The following is a 15,902-nucleotide window of genomic DNA, read 5'->3' on the forward strand; positions in this document are numbered from 1 at the left end:
GTTAAACCTATGGTCAGCAGCTTTTCTTGCAGCTAGTGGTTTAAACTGCTGTGCTACCGTGGCAGACTGAACCACATTGAACTGGATTATATGAGTCTACACTGCTATATAATCCAGTTCAATGCAGTCAATCTGCATTCTGAAACTGGAATATATAGCATTGTAGATGGGGCCCAAGTCTACTTGTCTCCAGCCCATTTCTAGTCTACCTTTCTATTCTTGGACTGGGCACCTGACAACTTCAGAGAAGGTTGTGATGATTTAAGCTTCCTGAATAGTTTGCTGTAACTATGGCATTAGAAAGCATTCCTTCAATTTGTTTTCTCCCTCTCTTGCCCCCTGGCTCTGCCTCAAACCCAACAAAATTCTTGGTGCAAATTGGATACTATTTTATTATTTCAAATCAATAATAGATGAATTGAGAGCCATTTCAGTGTAGTGAGAGCCAGTTTGGTGTAATGGCCGAGTGTCAATCAGCATTTTGGAGTTCCAGAATCAAGTCCCCACTGAGGCTGGATCAGCACTGCCATAAAATGAAGTTTGAACAGTACTGAACTGCATTATATGGGTTGATACTGACCATATAAGGTAGTTCAAATTGTATTATTTGGCAGTGTAGATCGAGCCTGAATTGCACAAACTCACTGAGTGACCTTGGACCAGTCTGAAACTGAACTATTTTACAGGATTATTGTGACAATTAAGTGTTAATACATGAAGTCTTTAGGTCAATAGATGAAACACAGAATATAAATATAATAAATAAATAAAGCTGATTAAAAAAACCTTCACATAAAGTGCAGTGTTTTGTTTAAGATTTTTTTAAAAGGGGGACAAAGCGATGGCACAGAAAATTGCTGAGCCCTCCCTGCAAATTAAGCCCCAGGTGTAGACTGGCCATGAAACCTGGAGTAATCAAGTTCTCCCCATGAAATACCTCAGTTCTATCTTGGGTGAAGCCATTTTCCATTACCATTGGTATAAAAAGGCGGCCATCCCCAGGATCAAATGTTACAAGACAGCTTTGGAAAACATAAGATTCCCTTTCACTTCTCAAATTTTATGCACTTTCAGGCTGCATCCCTTCCAGAAGGCAATATGCCTGGCCTGTGTAGGTTGGAGATAAATGCAGCTTGAGGACAAATGTGTCATCCCACTCAATAAAGTCTAAGTTACAGCTACCACACAAGACTTGGCGTTCTCCTTTGCCACCCCTGCTGTGTGACGGATTTACCTCAGGCTCTCGACACATCATGTGCTAAGCAAGTAAATTAGAGTCACTGTGAAAGCTGCAGGACAGAAGACACATTCCTCTCTGACTATTACTACTGGGAATCTGTTTAGGCCAAAGGACGGGTTGTTTAACTTTGAATGACAAGATTTGGGCTATTTGTTAATCTGCATTTATGGGTGTTGATCATCATAATGTTTCAGCAGCAGCTATGTCATTTACTTCACTGGTACAAACCCATGATCAACCTGATTTTTCAGACTGCCTTCTGCAAACCAAGCAGCCAGTGTATACCTAATTCTCTTCCATTTTCTTTTTATTTTAATTTATTAAGAGACACACATGTATATAGCTGCTTATAAAGTAAACCATATTGTTGAAGATTGCTTGAGCAATCATAAAACTGTTTTAAGGGTGAGCTCTTGCTGTCAACCCCACCTTCTGCCAACCAGTAGTTTGAAAACATGCAAGGGTGTGAGTAGATCAATAGGTACTGCTCCGGCAGGAAGATAATGGCGCTTCATTCAATCATGTTAGCCACATGACTTCAGAGGTTTCTATGGACAACGGCGGCTCTTCAGCTTAGAAATGGAGATGAGCACCAACCCCAAGAGTTGGACATGACAAGACTTAATGTCAGGAGAAAACCTTTACCTTTACCTTTCACTAGTCATGACTGGTGCATGAGTTCCATTGAGAAAGGCACTGCAGCTGTGCTAGATAGGAATAGTCAACCATGTGTGTTATCTACGCACATGTAACCTCCATGTTAAAATGATTGCAGTGCTTTTCTCAGTGGAACTACCTATGAAAACTACTTGCAAGTTTCAGTTTGTCCATAATCTAGTTCCTGGGTTATTGACAAATACCAGTCAGCATATACCATGCAAGTTCTTAAGTACTCAATGGCAATTAGTCTTCTTTGAACACAAAAGCCCTACATAATGTGAAATTTGAATATCTAAAGGACCACCTACAGCCACATGAATTTATACAAGATATTTTTTCAGATGTTCCAGGTTCCTTAGATGTGGTAGGTAGATACCTAATGAAGGTTTTTCTTTTAAAGACTGGTGGTGACTGTGGATATAATTGTGTTACAGCAGGTTGAGAATGCAAAAGGTTTAGGTGAGCAAACATGGTCCCCTCCCCATTCATTTTTGAACAGGATATATAATTTGTATCATGACATTATTTTTGATGAAAACTTACAAGGTCTGAACCAGTAATAATAAGATGTACTTCATTTTCAAATGTTCTTTTTAAATCAAAACTGACCCAGGACCTGTTCTAATGTTCCTAGATGGTTGAACCTATCCTTGAAAATAAGTCCACCCAACTTATTTAAGGAAAGGAGACAAAGAGGTGGAATCTTTCTCTTCCCAGTGCACTCAAAGTAAAGTAAACTGCTACAGACTCTCCTAACTTATCTTTTCTCCATTACTAATACATTTTTCCATCTTGACCACATCCTGAAATTGCTGGATCACATGTATCCCGACTTTTGTCTGAGAAATATTCGAAGGTATATGCCTTCTAGTAAAATAAATCCAGTAAACAAATATATACACAGGATTGTAATCCTCAGTGAGAGCAGAACATAAATATATCTGTTCCTTTTAAATATGACAGTCCAGAGTCTGATCCAGTCAGTTTTGGAGAAATGGAACTTGCATGCTAGAGAGGTGGAATTAACCAGGCAAAAAACGGAGTTAAGGTAAAGCAGAAGTTTGATCTGTCTGAATTTAGAGTAGGCACTGGGATCTAGAGAGCTAAGATGCAAATAAGTGTGTGCATGTGTGTTTGGTATGGTAGGGCTAAAAAATGGATAGGTGTGAATACTGTATGCAACAGTTCCTAGGAAATTTAAGGGGGCATGACAGAGTTAGATCAAGGGTGAAAACTAGAAAAATCTCCCTGACATGTCCTTTAGCCTCTAGTCTCTTTAGAGTTGAGTTTCTTAGGGAAGTTGTGCAATCTCCTGCCTTGGAGGATTTCAGGAAGCTTAGATGAGAGGCTCTTGTGGTGCCCTCTCAAACATTTCAAGAAATCAGTGGTATTAGAGAAAAAGAAAAAGAAAAAGAGAGATGATCTGAGCAGGAGAGAGACAGATTTGCATAACATTAACCCTTAGAGTGCCAATTTTATTAATGTGTATTCTTTTATAAGCACTTTCCTATGGCCAGAGAGTCCATTGCCCATACATATCCCTGTCCAATTGCAGTACCTGAAAGGACAAGATCTATAGCAATATAAATACAACTTCACATTTTTACAGCTTTGTAGCTTTTTAGACTCTAAGCACTGCTTACTCACCCTCTTCTATATTAATCCATTAACATCCTCCTTTAAACTTTTGAGCCCAAAAGTGCAGTGTTCATAAACAACAGGTTGTGATACATATAGCTTTTTAGTAAGAGTGGAGGATAGTGTGGGATTCCAATGACACAATAAACTATTGGGAGAGAAGCAAGCTAGAAAAGAGAAAGAACATAAGTTGAGATAACATTGCAAACTGTAATGGGAAGTCCTCTGAATATTGCAGAATTGTAATTCCCAGCATGGCTTGCCACTGGCAATACTGGCTATAACAGCTGAAAGTGTCAATTAACTAACATCTGGACAGTAACACAGTTCCCGCCCCTGTATAATCAGATCCCCCTTGGGATCAAACCCCCTTGGTTCACTTAGCCACTTCTATTGCAAGTAGGATTGACGTAGCTGTACTTTCTCAGCCAGTGTCATTCCCACCAACTCCCTAGCTTATCAAGTCAAGTGAACTATGCAGTCAAGACCCTTGAATTTATTTGAAAAAGGAGCAATGTAAACACAACAAACAAACAACCCAACAACAAACCAACAATGTAGTGAGACAATTAAACTAATAAGCAGAAAATCTAGGCCAGATCAGAGGAGATGCTTATTCCAATATGCTTAACCAGCATATAGAATTTGTTATCACAGCAGCATTTCAATACTACAAGGGACTTCTTGACAGGAAGAGCAGTCTGGCAATGAAACCAGTTGCCTAGAGAGATGGTGTGGTTACTTCTGTATGTCTTCAAAAAGAGGCTGGACAACTACTTGCTTTAGCTGGAAATGTGGCACTGAACAGAGAGTTGGACTAGGTGATCCATAAGATCCCTTCCAACTCTATAATTCTGTGAAGATGTAATAATGTCCATCTGCTTGAACAGCTTTAAAAAAAGACAATGGATGTGGTCACTATTATTATGACATTCAAGTCAAATGGAATCTACTAGTAATAGTAATAATAATAACAATAACAACAACTTCATTTTTATATCCCACCACATCTCCCTGAAGGAACTCGGGGAGGCTTACAAGCAGGACCATGCCTAATAATAACAGAGATAACCAAATAAAAACATATTTAAAAATGCAGATATATAACAAGCTAATTAAACAATTAAAACAATAAAGTCTAAAAACCTCATTAAAATAAATCAAAATAAAATAAATGCGGTCACATTGTATCTTTCTGCTAAGTATGACCAGTGACAAGAGCTGTAGTTAGAATCATAGAATCCTAAAGCTGAAATGGGTGGCAAGAGTCATCTAGTCCAGCTCTGGGCCATGCAGGAATATATATCTAAACAATTCCAAAAAGATATACATCTAACTTCTTCTTAAAGACCTGCATAAAGGAGAGTCCATCACACTCTAAGACAGTCTATTTCACTTTCAAATACTTTTTACACTCAAGACATTTGTCCTTTAGATGAAAATATGTTCACCTCATCTACTACATAATATTTGCTATGGTTACCATGTCACTTCCCAGTCTTCTCTAAGTTAAACACATCCTACTTCTCAAGGATTTTTTTTCAAATGGCTTGGTTTCTAGACTTTGACCACTTTGGTTACCCTTGACGTCCCAGCTTGTCAATCTCCATCCTCACCTGCCTCCTCAGAACTAGGTTGGGTACTCCAGTGGACTCTGACAAAAACAGAATAGAGTGGGACTACTATTTCCCTTAATTTGGACACTTCATTCCTGTTGATGCAACCTAGAACTGTGTTGGGATTTATTGGCTACACATCACACTATTGATTCATGTTTAAGTCAGTGGGCTACAAAACTCCTGAAATTCCTTTTACATGTACTGTTTTTAAGCCAGGTATCTTTCACTTTATATTTGTATATTTCATTATTCCTGCCTATATGTTGCACCTCATATTTATTATTTTGTTCATTTTGTCTATCCATACTCCTAATTTGATATTGTATGAAATTTGATAAGCATGCTTTCTATTGCATCATTCAAGTAATTTATGAAGATCATGTATGACACTAATTCTGACATTATTCACTTCTCTCCAGGACGAAGAGTAACCATCAATGAGCATTTTTTGAGTTTTATCAGTCAAGCAACAATGACTCTACTAACAGCATTGTCTAGCTAGCCCACAGTTCACCAGCCTACATTTTCTCATGCCCAAACTGTCGTTTTCTCTAGAAGGAATTCACTGGCCACATTTTGAAGCAGGATGGTAGGTTGAATGGGTCCTTGGCTTGATCTTGGAGAACTGCTTTAAAGAAAGTTCTTCTAGGCTCCAAATGCTGCTCAAACCACGTGGAAACAGCTCAGTAGATAATACTAGTACAGCATATTTGCAAAGGTTCAATAGGTTTAATCCCAACAAAGTCCTGTTAATGTATAAGTATGGCACAGAATTGGGAAAATATACTTTTGAAATACAAACCCCCCTCCCCCAAATAACCCGAACCAAAAAACAGCCAGCATCACAAAATGAAAAAACAAAACAAAAAACAAGTTCTTGTTCAAATCATCTTAAATTATGTTTTGAGTCAATGCTCTTCTTTGACAAAGTTTCTATCATTTCAGTTTGAAGGAGAAAAATCAAACAGAAAAAGGAAATCAAAAGAAGATTGCAAGCTTGGAGGGGATGTCAAAATCATACTTCTCAGTTGAGTCACTCCAAGCCTGAAATCGGGACACTCCTCAGCACTTTTAGTATAATGCACCAGTCACCTTACCGTGAACGTTGCCAAACGTGATGGTTTCCACCCCTTGATTGGCTGCCTGTTGCACTCTGTTCAAATAAAAGAGACCCAGAAAGGAAGACTAGTTGCCACACAAATTGCAAAGATCCAGTCAAGATTTCCTGATTATTGCTATTATTATTATTGGTCTTATCAAGCAGGGGTCCTTCTATGCAGGTTCTAATACTGCTAACTTAAAAATTAATGGCCAGGGTTCTCCCACCGCTCCTTCAAGGCAAGTCTTGGACGTAAAGAGCCTGCAAGAAAATCCGGACAGTCCTTAGACTTGATTACATGGCAGAACAGGTGCCAACTGGTGCTCATTTGTAACTGTAGCAATCACAGCTTGCCAAAAGCTCTGGAATGCACTTGACATTAGACCCACGAGAGAGAGATGGAAGGGAAGTCATCTCACGCTGTCCCCTGAAGACCGTGCCTGAGGTCACACTCAGATGACACTCATCAGGAGAAAAAGCAAGTCCACTAGAGTGACATGGAAAGAAACAGGTCATCCCATCTGTCTTTGTCTAGGAAGAAAAAATTCTTCATCCAGGAGTGGAGAAAATGTGCCATGGGTTGCATGCAGCCATTAAAACCCCTTTGAGCCCCGAAGCACCTACATTTCTCCTTGAAAATATTGCCCACCTATAGAGGAAGGGAGCTAATTTTACTATGGGAGGGCCATTCTAGGTGGCCTTTTCTGTAGTTAACTGGAATTTGGGGGGGGGGGGGGGTACTGAGGCACTCTGGGACTAAAAGATAAAAAATGGAGCTCACCAGTGAGCAGTGTTCTAGGGTCTCATGAAAACCTAATGTGGCGCTCAAATCCCCACCTCTGCCTTAATTTGAAATGTAAAGGGATATGATTATTAGTTGGCGTGGAAGAGGAGCAGTTCTGCACATGTTCATAACCACCTTTAATACTTCCCATACTGCAAGGCCACAGTTCCAAGGAAAGGTTCCAACAGTAATTGAGCTCAGACCATTTCCACCAACTGTGGAGTCATTGGAATAGTTTACCCAGTCCATGACTATGAAACCCAACTTGGCTGGCAGCCCAAACCAGAGAGCATCAGGGGAAAGAGAACATTGGGAACCACCCATGTTATTTGTTGCAATCACCCTTGGACACAAATTCTTCATTAGAAGACAGTAAAGTACAAAGCACAGATACAGACAAAACCCGATAAAGGGGTGTGTGTTTTGGACTACAATTCTCAAGTTTCAGCACTGAGAGGTTCTGTAAGTTGTAGTCCAAAAAGCAACTTTTCTGAGCCTTAGATTCAGACGTGACTAACCGACAGCATGTGACATTCGGATTGATGTACATGTAGCACCAGTTGTAAATCAATTTCCCTGACAGGGCCATCCCAAGATATTTGGCTCCTCAAGGCAAAGATGGTACTGCTGTCCCTTCTACCACATACAAAAGCAGAATGGATTGGCTCAGGTCCAAGCTATTTGGCTGACCACATATTCTTGTACGAACCTGCCCAGGCCATGAGATCTTCAGGAGAGGCCCTTCTTCGGTCCCACCTCCATCTCAAGTCCGGTTGGTGAGAACAAGAGAAAGGGCCTTCTCAGTAGATGCCCCTCGACTCTGGAAGTCCCTGCCCAGGGAAGCCAGAATGCCCCCCTCCCTGCTGTCTTTCCGGTGGCAGGCTAAAGTCTTTTTATTGAGGCAAGCTTTTAAAGAAGAAGGTTTTTAAGATCAAGTTAAGTGCTACTGTGGTTTTTAGTTTTGAATATGTTTTATGGTTTCTAACTGAATTGTTTTTAGTACTAATGATATTTAATTATGTTTTAATATTTAAAATTGAATTGAAATGTTTTCCGAGCTGTATGGCCATGTTCCAGAAGTATTCTCTCCTGACGTTTCGCCCACATCTACGGCAGGCATCCTCAGAGGTTTTGGGGTATACCTCACAACCTCTGAGGATGCCTGCCATAGATGTGGGCGAAACGTCAGGAGAGAATACTTCTGGAACATGGCCATACAGCCATACAACAACCCTGTGATCCCGGCCATGAAAGTCTTCGACAACACATTGAATTGAAATGCTTTTAATGTAAGCCACTTTGAGTTGCCTTTGTGGAGATAAAAAGCAGGATATAAATAAACATGATCATACTAATGCTACTACTACTACAACAACTACTAATAATAATAATAATAGATTGGCAGCTGAATCTTACTTCAACACTGACAATAGAACTATGTATTGTACCACACCTGAGAGCAGTAGGCTAGTTAAGGGTGCACAAAACAGGTAGTTCTCTATGAGGTATGGGTGATCAGGGAGTGCAGAACTATAGTTGATGAGTTACTGCTGCCACTCCCCACTATATGCTACCTGAGGCTGTTGGTCCATTCTTTCAAATGATAGGACAGGTCCTACATTCAAAGGAAGAATTAAAATCATCTTTTCCAACTTCTGTAGATCTTAAAATAATTACCAGTATCCCGCTGCCAGTCCTGGCCTGGTTGGTTTATTTAGAGAATTCTCAGATATGTAGTCCCAAAAAGTAATTTCTCCTAACTCTGGGATTCTGTGGCTGCACCTTCCAATGGAACCATTATCTTACTGAACACAGGGAAAACAAATACAGTGTTCTCTCACTACTTCACGGTTCGATTTTCACAGAGTCGCTGTTTCACTGTTTTTTTAAATAAACACTAAAATAATATTATAAATCATAAAAGATTTCAGTCGGGTGCGGGCGGCAGGGCAGAGAAGGAGCCCAAATGGCAGCGGGAGGAAAAGGAGGCGGCACTATGTTCCCCTGCCTCTTTCTTCCCTTCTTCCCTACCTTCCTCCCTCCCTCCCTCTTTCTACTTCCTTCTTAAGGAGAAGCTCAGCGTCCCTACTTCACGGATTTTCACTCATTGTGGGTGGTCCTGGAACATAACACCCGCGATAAGTGAGGGAACACTGTAAACCTCAAAGCCACTGAAGGAAGGCATTTATTTAGTAGGGAGCATGATTACCTCCATTGCCTCTATTCAGCAAGAGAGAGAAAGAGATTGAGAGAAAACACTTTCTACTTAGAGACACATTTGGCCTCAATTCACAGAGAACAGCATCTATTGGCAAACACATTATGTTCTGCAACACATCTACAAATGACTGCCAAATGTGGTTTATACGGAAGGTCCCCCCACGCTGCCGCCGTCACCACATTTCCACCGACTCATCTAATAAATTGGAGGCAGCAAGTACTCTGTTGCTTAATAAATGTGATTAAGCCCCAATTTCACTAATGAGGAATCCTAAAGGAGCAAATATAAACATAAACCCAGCACATTTAAAAATCCAAAAGGACAAATATGTTGTGGAGGCTGCCAAATAAATATATACATATCCCTCCTCTCTCTCTTTCTCTATGTCATAAGCTGGAGGTCATAGAATATACCGAAGATACAGGCACTTTTGCAAATTGAAAAGTTAAATGGCAGGTCAAGGGTTTTTATCCTTATAGCTGAACAATATATGAACTGAGAAGAACTATTCAACTCTCCAAACAGAAGTTCTCCAGAGAGCCAAGGGACAGGTATGATCAAAGGAAAGTCTGAAATCTGTGAATGCAAAACTGTTCTGGTAGGATATAACTGCACCAAAGCTTGGATGGGATGACAATTTCTTGAAACCTTCATAAGTCTGGGAGATTTTGGGAGTTATAATGTCCCCCACCCTCAAAAGCCAAAGTTTCCAAACTTTGGGTCCATATTACTCTGACTATTTCTGGAATAAGGGAAAACATTTATATTTCTTCTACTACCCTCTCCCCTACAATTTATAGTTATAGTAGTTATACAGTTCACATCTGTGAATAGTAGTTTTCTATCCCCTAAGCCCCAGAAACCCTCATGATAAGCTCACATGAGGGTTGCCATAAGTTGACAATGATTTGAAGACACACAACAACATAATTGTACATAAGGACAGATGTGGTCAAGATGGCAAAAGTTATTAAGGAGGAAGAAGACACAAGGTAGAAAAGGCCACAGCAAATGTCTTTTGCTTGGGAAGAGACTTCACTCCTCAAACTGCTGCTAAGTTAACTAAGTGCAAACTTCTCGTGCTCCTTGAACTCAATGGCAGGGACTGAGGTCAGCTGAGGACAAAGAGAAAAAGTGAAAGGAGGAGATAGAAACTGGGACATTTAATAAGCAATGGTAAAAGAGGGAGACAGAGTATTACTCAGGCCAACTCGGGACAGATGAAGCACATGCATGTTAAGAATAACTATACAGGAATTTCTGCCTGCCATCCAAAGTGGCTTGAGGGACAGAGACAGGGAGAGGGAAATTCCCAGGCAGCCAGCTGAAACTGAGGGCAAAATTAAATGCTACATTAAATGCAGAAAACAGAAGTACAAGACAAATTTCATTTTTACCCTTAAGTAAGACTATGTGGACCTGATCCCGACTGGGCTATTTATTGTGTACAGATGGAAGAAGTTCTAACCTTCCCTCACTTAAAAAAATCATCTCCATTTAAGTTCCTAGAAAAAGAAAAGGCAGCATCATGTTATTACTAGAGATGTGCGCCAAGTTTTTTCCTTTGTTTCCTTCATGCTATCATTTTGTTTTGACCGTTCGTCTACACAAAATGACATTTTCATAGAAAACAAGAGGCAACACGAAAATGAAAGCCGCACAGTCATCGTGCTTGCTTTTGTTTCTTCCCCATAATAATAAGCAGGTACTGACAGAGGACTGTCTCCGCATTACATCTGATGTGTGCCAATGGGTGTTAATAATAATAATAATAATAATAATAATAATAATAATAATAATAATAGGCTGGGGAAGATCCAGACATTTTAAAAGTTGGTGGGCTAAAAGGGATCAAAATGCTCTCAGTGTGTGGCAATATTCACCTCTCTAGCCCAAAAACCGAGGGGGGGGGGGGGTTGAGCCTCGAAAGCCTCAAAATGTCCCATTGCCGCCAATGGCACTAAAATTTTCGTGTTTATCGTTAGCCAGCAGAAAATTAGTGTCTTATAGGCAGCCCATTTTCGTTAGCAGGAACCAAATAAGCAAATGAGATGACATGAATGAAGCTACATAAAACGAACAGCAATTCCATACAAAAGTACAACACTAGTTACTACTATCTGAAATAACAATCAAATTGGGGAGGTTAGCTTTAAATCTCTCCTACCTACAGCTGATCATATGGATCGACATAGACGTTAATTTAAGTGATACAAAAGGGGTCTAAATACTCTAAAGCAGGCATGTGCAAACTTCGGCCCTCCAGATGTTTTGGACTTCAACTCCCACAATTCTTAACAGCCAGTAGGCTGTTCGGAATTGTGAGAGTTGAAGTCCAAAACACCTGGAGAGTGGAAGTTTGCCCATACCTGCTCTAAAAGTAACAGATCCCATCTGATCTTGGAAGCTCGGCAGAACCAGACTGGATTAGTATTTAGAAGGGAGACTGCCAACTAAAACCAGGTGCTGTCCACTATATTTCAGAGGAGGGAACTGGTGAAGTATTCCTTGCCTAAGAAAAACCTATGAAATTAATGAGGTCACAAGAAGTTGACAGGTGATTTGAAGGCACACAGATACACAGACACCACACTGGTATGAATTGATATGTTGATTAAATGTATTTCAACATATTAATGTTGCTTAAGAAAAATATTTAGCAATTGTAGACAAACATGGTTTTTAAAAAAATTACATTCTTGTGACACAGAACTCAACTGATGGTCAATTTTGAGCAATCTTGCATTCTTTCACTGCTGCTGAAAGTCTTATAGTCCAACAATTGCCATCTATCTATTGTTCAATAAAGATCTTACTGCCTTAGCTTTGCAGATCTGTGTACTTTATAGACATCAGCTTCAAGAAAGTGTATTTCCAGAAATATGGCCAGTTTATAGGAATGTGTATACTTAGCCCAAGGTGATATACATTGATATAGGCTGACCATATTTCTGAAAACACATTATCTTGAAGCTGATGTCTATAAAATTTTAAAACTATTATGAAAAAATCTGGAAAGAAATTAGATTTAGAAAAATTGGGAAAGTAAACATATCCCTTCAAGGTAGAATTGCAGTAATAAAAGCAAATATTTTGTCACTGATTTATTTCTCTTTCTAACAATCCCTATTATAAGAAACATTTGTGCAATGGAAGAAAAGGATTTCATGATCTGTCCGGCCAACGTTGTTTATGGTGTTTGCGTTCATGGCTATCTTTCTTGGAGGGTCTCAAGGTATACTCCCCAAAACATCAATTTTTGAGCCCCAGGCAAGGATGAATAAAACTTTAATAAAATAGTTGAAATGGACTTTGGCACATGCTGCACTACATTATACTTCTGTGGCTATTTTAAAGAGATGATATAAGGTACCTCTATAAACAGTATGAGAAATTTGCCCTGCTACAAAAACAAAGTCTGCAGTTAGGAGCTCTCTGTATTTTCAACATCTCTGTTGGTGAATGACTGTTGCATGTGTTTTCCACTCTTGACCTCAGTTCTTGTATCTACAAAATGGATATAAGGGTGATTGATCTTGTGGAAAAATGTTATAAGTGGTTCTTAAAATAAACAAAACACCAAGCTCTAACAGAACCCTAGAAAGAACAGAAGGTGGGGGCTTTTATTACTAAAAGGCGAGGAGATGGGGAGAAAACGTTGTTGTGTGCCTTCAAGTCATTTCCAACTTATGGAGAACCTATCTCTGGACTTTCTTGGCATTATTTGTTCAGAAGGAGTTGCCTCCATACACCCAATATTTAAAAGAATTTGTTAAATTCAAGTGTTGTAAATTATGCTGGATTTTCTATGACAGCTGCATTTCTTCCGCAGAAACTTGCCAATAACAGCAAGTAAATTTACACTGCAAATTTGTTAATTTGGTGACAACTCACATTCCATTTGTGAAATCAGTGAACAGTTTCAGCACAGAGTTGTCTTTCTTCCTCAGCATATGATGGTTATCTGCAAACAAAAATATGACCTGGCATTTCTCTCCACTAAGGAGACAACAAGGAACAGTTGTGCTGAAGCCTTCCTTTCCTCCTGCCAGCAGCTCTGCCAATTGCAAGCACTTCTGTTGACAGACCCTTTTGATTGCTACAGTACTTTTACAATTGATGGCGGTGGCGCACTTCCCAACATCCACACCACTTGAGGCTTAAAATAGACAGTGGGCGTGAAACCTGATGTAGCCAACCATGTGAGCCAGCCTCCTCCAAGAGCTCTGTTCAGCTACTACGAGAATATATTTTCTCCCTCCCTCTCCCTGCATACCCCTTCCCTGAAATTAAATCTCTCTGAGCTCTTGCGAGATGGCAATCAGCTCTCTTGGAAGCCGCTCATCAGCATAATAAAGACGTGTGTGACCTTCACTGGTGACCGACACATAAATACAGAAACGATTAGATGGGCGTTAAAATGTATGACTTGGGGCTTTTAAAGTTCTAGGGAGTCTTCATTGTGACCTCGCTGCTTGCAATAATATTTTTCAGCATTCTTCCCCTTTGGTCTATCCATTCATTATGCAGAGCCACTTATGGACTACCACAAATACATACTTATTGCTACCAATATTGGGGCAAGAGTGAGCAAAATGTAATGGACAAGCCACATGTAGCTCCTCAAAGCTATGTAGGTCTTGAATTCTTCCCGTAAATACAATAATACACAGACAGCCTAGAGACCTCATCAGATGGGCTGCCAGAATTGCCATGCATTGTGGTGAATCCGTTACCCCATGCTCAGCATTGTCCGGCTTCCCCCTTACCTCATCCCATGGTGGAAGCGTCCACCACCAAGCTTCCCCCATTGACTCCAAATGAACATGGGAAGTAAGTAGTAAGTAGTAAGTAAGTAAAAGTTTATTTGTATACCACCCTCTCTCCCGAAAGGGACTCAGGGCGGATTCCAATATAAAATCAGCATAAAACATTGTACAATAAAACACTGGAAACACTATAAAACGCTATAAGAATTAAAAACAAAAACAAAACATAACAATTGACTAAAACAATCACATAAACAGAAGGAATATAATCACTCAAATAACATATGACAGCCTCTCATGTTGCCACTGCAGTGGCATGCATTGATTTTTCTATAGTTTTATGACAGAGTTCCATGTTATGGGATGGGAGCGAGAAGGCTCCATCATACTCGTAAAGCTATAGGAACTGGCGCATGCCGCTGTAAAGTACCCCATATGATGAGGTGTGGGCCAGGCATGCATATACTCCAGAAGTCTTAATTTTGCAGGGGCAGTCATGGTTTAGTCTCTGCCATCCCACTTTTCAGCTCCTTTTCAAAATGCATGCCTACACAGGCCCTTGAATTCATGGTGGGCTAGAATTGGTTTCATAGCATTTATATGATACATGGGCCCATCTCGCTCCCAACACAGGGCACAGTCACTTAATGCAATTGTACCCTGTGTTAAGCAAAGTTAGAGGGTGCTCCAGAGCTCTGTTAGATAAAGTCGGAGAATGCTCTGGAGCTTCCTCATAGAATCATAGAGTTGGAAGAGACCTCCTGGGCCATCCAGTCCAACCCCGTGCCGAGAAGCAGGAAATCGCATTCAAAGCATCCCCGACAGATGGCCATCCAGCCTCTGCTTAAAAGCCTCCAAAGAAGGAGCCTCCACCACACTCCTGGGCAGGGAGTTCCACTGCCGAACAGCTCTCACAGTGAGGAAGTTCTTCCTAATGTTCTCCATTCCTGTAGTTTGAAGCCACTGTTCCACGTCCTAGTCTCCAGGGCAGTAGAAAACAAGCTTGCTCCCTCCTCCCTCGTACTTTAGGATGTGTGTGAACAGTGGGACCAGTTCTGATTTGGTACTTGCTCCGTTATTCATACAGGCCAGTGCTGCAATTCCACACTCCCTCCTTTCCTGCCTCTTCCACCTCTGCTTACATCACCAAAGGCACCAAACCATAGCCAATAGCAACAAATTTGCATTTCTTGAAAAAATATCGATAATGGTGGTTGTTTATACTTTCTACCATCTGGACGTAACTTTTGTAACTCTACCTCAAAGCTCATTCAAGCCACTGAAAAAAGCCCTATATGTGACGTAAAGGTAAAGGTAAAGGTTTCCCCTGACGTTAAGTTCAGTCATGTCTGACTCTGGGGGTTAGTGCTCATCTCCATTTCTAAGCCGAAGAGCTAGTGTTGTCCAAGGTCATGTGGCTGGCATGACTGCATGGAGCGCCGTATATGTGACATACCTCTTTAATTTTCATGAATTCCTCAGTATAGTTGTGACATTTTAAACCAGTGGTTCTCAATCTGTTGGTCCCCTGATGTTTTTGGCTTTCAACTCCCAGAAATCCTAACAGCTGGTAAACTGGCTGGGATTCCTGGGAATTGTAGGCCAAAATACCTGGGGACCCACAGGTTGAGAACCACTGGTTTAAATCCAGGGCTGGAAGCTGTACCTTTCCCCTGCCCCCACCCAGGACCTTTCTTAGCTACATGGCATATACATGCACCCAACCGTTGTTCTCCTTATGCCTTATGTTAATATCACATTTGGACTACCTTAATGCATTATTCCAAGTCTGCCTTTCAAAAAGGGCAGCTAGTCCAAAATATGGCAACCAGGTTGCAAGCAGGAGTTGCATGTATTAGCACAAGATTCAGC

At 40.5% G+C, this 15,902-nt stretch overlaps 1 protein-coding gene across 2 annotated transcripts in view; it reads right to left on the reverse strand.

Annotated features, from left to right (window-relative positions):
• Window positions 1-15,902, reverse strand: part of znf385c (zinc finger protein 385C) — a 191,277-nt gene that overhangs the window by 138,031 nt on the left and 37,344 nt on the right. The window contains exon 1 of one of the 2 annotated variants that reach the window (XM_016994542.2): window positions 6,255-6,271. The exons of the other annotated variant lie outside the window; for it this stretch is intronic. The gene's annotated coding sequence lies outside the window, so the exon portion shown is untranslated. Of the gene's footprint in view, window positions 1-6,254; window positions 6,272-15,902 lie in introns of those variants that run through there. 2 annotated transcript variants of the gene reach the window in all.

The sequence above is a fragment of the Anolis carolinensis genome, chromosome 6 (genome assembly GCF_035594765.1).
Source record: "Anolis carolinensis isolate JA03-04 chromosome 6, rAnoCar3.1.pri, whole genome shotgun sequence".
NCBI lineage: Eukaryota > Metazoa > Chordata > Lepidosauria > Squamata > Dactyloidae > Anolis > Anolis carolinensis.